This window comes from Trichechus manatus, unplaced genomic scaffold, assembly GCF_000243295.1.
Source record: "Trichechus manatus latirostris isolate Lorelei unplaced genomic scaffold, TriManLat1.0 scaffold00065, whole genome shotgun sequence".
In the NCBI taxonomy this organism is placed as follows: Eukaryota; Metazoa; Chordata; class Mammalia; order Sirenia; family Trichechidae; genus Trichechus; species Trichechus manatus.
In genome coordinates, this window is record NW_004444001.1 from 1,961,790 (window position 1) to 1,967,647 (window position 5,858).

The following is a 5,858-nucleotide window of genomic DNA, read 5'->3' on the forward strand; positions in this document are numbered from 1 at the left end:
CTCAACATAAAGAAAGCAAAAATCCTCACAACTAGACCAATAAGCAACACCATGGTAAATGGAAAAAAGATTGAAGTTGTCAAGGATTTCATTTTGCTTGGATCCACAATCAATGCCCATGGAAGCAGCAATCAGGAAATCAAACGAAGTATCGCACTGGGCAAATCTAGTGCAAAAGACCTATTTCAAGTGTTAAAAAGTAAAGATGTCACTCTGAGGACTAAGGTGCATCTGACCCAACCCATGGTATTTTCAGTCGCCTCATATACACGCAAAAACTAGACAATGATTAAGGAAGACAGAAGAATTGATGCCTTTGAATTATGGTGTTGGCGAAGAATATTGGATATACCATGGACTGCCAGAAGAATGAACAAATCCACCTTGGAAGAAGTACAGCCAAAATGCTCCTTAGAAGCAAGGATGGCGAAACTTTGTCTCACATACTTTGGACATGTTATCAGGAGGACTAGTCCTTGGAGAAGGACATCATGCTTGATAAAGTAGAGGGTCAGTGAAAAAGAAGAAGACTCTTAAGAAGATGATTAACACAGTGGCTGCATTGTTATGGGCTTAACCGTAGCAACGATTGTGAAGATGGTGCAGGACCAGGCAGTGTTTCGTTTGTTGTACATAAAGTCAGTATGAGTTGGAACCTACATGACAGTACCTAACAACAACAACAAATAGGCACATGAAAGAAAATGCTCAACATCATTTGTCATTAGGGAAATCCAAGATGAAACCACAATGAGATACCATTATACACCTACTTCTGTTGCTGTTGAGTCGATTCTGACTCTTTGTGACCCTGTAAGACAGAGTGGAACTGCCTCATAGGGTTTCTAAGGCTGTAATCTTCATGGGAGTAGACTGCCCCATCTTTCTCCTGCAGAGTGACTAGTGGCTTCCAACTGCCGATCTTTTGGTTAGCAGCCAAGCGCTTAACCACTGAGCCACCAGGGCTCCTTAAACATCTATTAGAATAGCTAAAATAAAAAAATTATTGACCATACTAAGTGTAGGTGAGGATGTGGGGGAACTGGAACTCTCGTATACTGCTGGTAGGAATATAAAATGGTATAGACACTCAGGAAAAGGGTTCGGCAGTTTCTTAAAAAGTTAAAATGATATTTACCCAAGATAATTGAAGGCTATGTCCATCTGTGCAAAGACTTGTATACAAATGTTTGTAATTTTCTTATTCATAATCACCAAAACATGCAAACTACTCAGATGACCTTCAATGGGTAAGTGAATAAACTGTGGTACATCCATGCCATGGAACACTACTTAGCAATAAAAAGAGACATAACTAGAGTCACTGCCAACGTGGCTACTTAGTCGCAAGGCATCCAGTAGCTGCTGCAGGCAGAGAAGTGTTCCGGTGAAAACGTGTCCAAGGCCAACAAGCAAAAGAACTGGAGGCTGAAGCAGGCCAAATAGCTCAGGGTGAAGTTGAACAATACTGCCTGCAGAGGGAGAAAGAGTTCAAGGCCAAGGAAGCTGTGGCTCTGTGATCCCACAGCAGCTGCAGCACTGAATAGGAGAAGGAGACCCAGGAGAAGATGACTGTCCTCCAGGTTTACTTCTGACAGAACAGGGATGAAGTCCTGGATAACCTCTGACCTTTGTCTGTGACGTTTGGCCAGAAATCCATGAAAACTACTGCATAGATTGGTAGGGAAGAAGGGAGCGCCTATTCCGTGAATTGACATTTTAGATGCTCTCACATGGAATATGAAGCTTTAGCAAAGCTAGTTACATGCTAATGAAAAGGCATTAAATTATTTCTTTATACTACACAGTAGGTTCCTTCATTTTTTGGAAAGTAGCAAACCTAGTTTATTTGTACAGTATTAGTATATCCAAAGATTTCATCTTTTTACCTTGTATTTCTTATAAATTTAGTGGGTATATATTATGTGTTTTCCTATTCTTTTTAGCTGGATTGTTTCTGTTGTTAGGTGCTATCGAGTTGGTTCCAACTCATAGTTACCCTGTGTACAACAGAACGAAATGCTGCCTGGTCCTGTGCCACCTTCACAATTGTTGTTATGCTTGAGCCCATTGTTGCAGCCACTGTGTCAATCCATGTTCTTGAGGGTCTTCCTCTTTTTCACTGACCCTCTACTTTACCAAGCATGATGTCCTTCTCCAGGGACTGATCCCTCCTGACAACATGTCCGAAGTATGTGAGACAAAGTTTCACCATCCTTGCTTCTAAGGAGCATTTTGGCTGTACTTCTTCCAAGATAGATTTGTTCATTCTTCTGGCAGTCCATGGTATAGTCAATATTCTTCACCAATACCATAATTCAAAGGCATCAATTCTTCTGTCTTCCTTATTCATTGTCTAGTTTTTGCATGTATATGAGGCAATTGAAAATACCACGGCTTGGGTCAGGTGCACCTTAGTCCTCAAGGTGACATCTTTGCTTTTCAACACTTGAAAGAGGTCTTTTGCAGCCAATTTGCCCAATGCAATGCATCTTTTGATTTCTTGATTGCTGATTCCATTGGCATTGACTGTGGATCCAAACAAAATGAAACCCTTGACAACTTCAATCTTTTCTCCATTGATCATGATGTTGCTTACTGGTCCAGTTGTGAGGATTTTTGTTTCCTTTATGTTGGGGTGTAATCCATACTGAAGGCTGTGGTCTTTGATCTTCATCAGTAAGTGCTTCAAGTCCTCTTCACTTTCAGCACGCGAGGTTGTGTCATCTTCATAATGCAGGCTGTTAACAAGTCTTCTTCCAATCCTTATGCCCCATTCTTCTTCATATAGTCCAGCTTCTTGGATTATTTGTTTAGCATACAGATTGAATAATTATGGTGAAAGAATACAACCCTGACACCATTGTACTTGATAGATCTTGAAATGCTCTTTTTGATGATGTATGCAACGCCATTCCTCTTCAATTTGTCGTTCCCAGCATAGTAGATCATATGATCATCTGATTCAAAATGGCCAATGCCAGTCCATTTCAGCTTACTAATGCCTAGGCTATCAATGTTTATGTGTTCCATTTCATTTTGACCATTTCCAATTTGCCTAGATTTATACTTCATACATTCCATGTTCTGATTATTAATGGATGTTTTCAGATGTTTCTTCTCATTTTGGGTTGTGCCACATCAGTAAATGAAGTTCCTGAAAGTTTGACTCTATCCATATCACTAAGGGCGACTCTACTTTGAGGAGGCAGCTCTTCCCCAGTCTGTCAGTTTGCCATATTGTGGGGGCTTGTGTTTGCTGTGATGCTCAAAGCTATGCTACTGGTATTCAAAAACCAGCAAGGTAACCCATGGGGTCAGTTTTCAGCTGAGCTTCCAGACTAAGACAGACTAGGAAGAAGGACCTGGAGGTTTACTTCTGAAAAGAATTAGCCAGTGAAAACTTTATGAATAGCAGCCGAACATAGTCAGATACAATGCTGGAAGATGAGCCCCTCAGGTTGGAAGGCACTCAAAAGATGACTAGGGAAGAGCTGCCTACTCAGAGTAGAGTTGACCTTAATGATGTGGATGAGTGTGCTACTCTGGGTTATTTATCAAGTGGCTCGAAATGCTGCTAGTTTTGAGTACGGCCAGAACAAGAGAAGGCTCTGCAACAGTTTCAGGCTGCTGTGTAAGTGGCTCTGCTACTTGGGCCATACGATCCAGCAGATCCAATGGTGCTTGAAGTGTCAGTGGCAGACAGAGATGCTGTTTGGAGTCTTTGGCAGGCACCTGTTGGTGAATCACAGCACAGACCCTTAGGATTTTGGAGCAAAGCCCTGCCATCCTCTGCAGATAACTATTCTCCTTTCGAGAAACAGCTTTTGGCTTATTACTGGGCCTTGTAACAAAGACTGGATGCTTAACCATGGGCCACCAAGTCACCATGCAGCCTGAGCTGCCCATCATGAACTGGGTGTTGTTCGACCCACAGATTCATAAAGTTGGACGTGCACAGCAGCACTCCATCATTAAACACAAGTGGTATATACAAGATCAGGCCTGAGCAGGACCTGAGGGAAAAAGTAAGTTACATGAGGAAGTGGCTCAAACGCCCAGAGTGTCCACTCTTGTCACGTTACCTTCCATCTCCCAGTCTGCACCTATGGCTTCATGGGGAGGCCATCGTCCTTATGATCAGTTTACTGAGGAAGAGAAAGCTCATGCCTAGTTTACGGATGGTTCTGCTCGATATACAGGCACCACTTGAAAGTGAACACTGGCAGCACTACAGCCCCTTTCTGGGACCACCCTGAAGGACAGTGGTGAAGGGAAATCCTCCCAATGGGCAGAACTTTGAGCAATGCACCTGGTTATTCACTCTGCTTGGAAGGAAAAATGGCTAGATGTGCGTTTGTATACTGATTCATGGGCTGTGGCCAATGGTTTGGCTGGATGGTCAGGGACTTGGAAGGTACATGATTGGAAAATTGGAGACAAGGAGGTATGGGGAAGAAATATGTGGCTAGATCACTCTGAATGGGCCAAATAAGTGAAGATATTTGTGCCTCCTGTGAATGGTCACCCAAGGGTGACCTCAGCAGATGAGGATTTTATCAATCAAGTGGATAGGATGATGCGTTCTGCAGAAACCAGTCATCCTCTTTCCCCAGTCACTCTTGTCATTATACAATGGGCTCATGAACAAAGTGGCCATGGTGGCAGGGATTGAGGTTATGCACAGGCTCAGCAACATGGACTTCCACTCACCAAGGCAGATGTGGCTACAGCCACTGCTGAGTGCCCAATCTGCCAGCAGCAGAGACCAATGCTGAGTTCCCAATATGGCACCGTTCCTTGAGGTGGTTAGTCAGCAACCTGGTGGCAGGTTGATTACACTGGACCACTTCCAACATGGAAAGGGCAGCATTTTGTTCTTACTGGAATAGACACTCTGAATATGGATTTGCCTTCTCTGCATGTAATGCTTCTGCCAAAACTACCATCTGTGGATTTACAGAATGCCTTATCCACTGACTTAGTCTGAGTTCTCTAGAGATGCAAAACCAGCAAAGCATATGAATATATAGAGAGAGATTTAGATCAAGGAAATGGCTCACACGGTTGTAGAGGCTGGAACGTGAGTCAGGCTGGAGGTTTCTCCTGATTTACGTAGCTGCAGGGGCTGGTGAACTCAAGATTGGCAAGCCACACAGCAGGGTTCTTGCTCACAGGCTGTGAAGACTGACAAATCCCAAGATTGGCAGGCAAGATGGCAGATAAGCTGCTAGCTCAAGTCTCAAGAACCAAAGGTCAGACAAACAGGAGCCAGGTGCAGGATCCAGAGTGAGCAAAAGTCACGAGCCTTGCCAAAGAGTCCACTTATATTCCATGCAGGTCACACCCCCAAGGAAACTCCCTTTCAACTCATTGACTGCTCATAGCAGATCCCATCATGGAAGTAATCACATTATATTAAATCTCTTCATGGAAGAGAACACGTCATCATACGACAGCCAAACTACATCATAACTGCCAAACCACTGAGAATTATGGCCCAGCCAAGTTGACATACAACCTTAAGATCACATCCACTGTCGTGGTACCCCACACAGCATTGCCTCAGATTAAGAGACTCACTTCACAGCAAATGAAGTATGGCAATGGGCCCATGCTCATGGAATTCACTGGTCTTACCATGTTCCTCTCCATCATCCTGAAGCAGCTGGCTTGACAGAACAATGGAATGGCCTTCTAAAGACACAATTACGGCACCAGCTAGGTGGCAATACCTTGCAGGGTTGGAGCAATGTTCTTCAGGAGGCTGTATAGGCTCTAAACCAGCATCAAATATATGGGGCTGTTTCTCCCATAGCCAGAAATCAAGGGGTGGAAATGGTAATGGCACCACTTAC

At 43.6% G+C, this 5,858-nt stretch overlaps 1 pseudogene; it reads left to right on the forward strand.

Moving 5' to 3' along the window:
* The first annotated feature begins 1,281 nt into the window (after positions 1–1,281).
* Positions 1,282–1,684, forward strand: LOC101352895 (V-type proton ATPase subunit G 1 pseudogene; annotated as a pseudogene).
* The last annotated feature ends 4,174 nt before the right edge of the window (positions 1,685–5,858 follow it).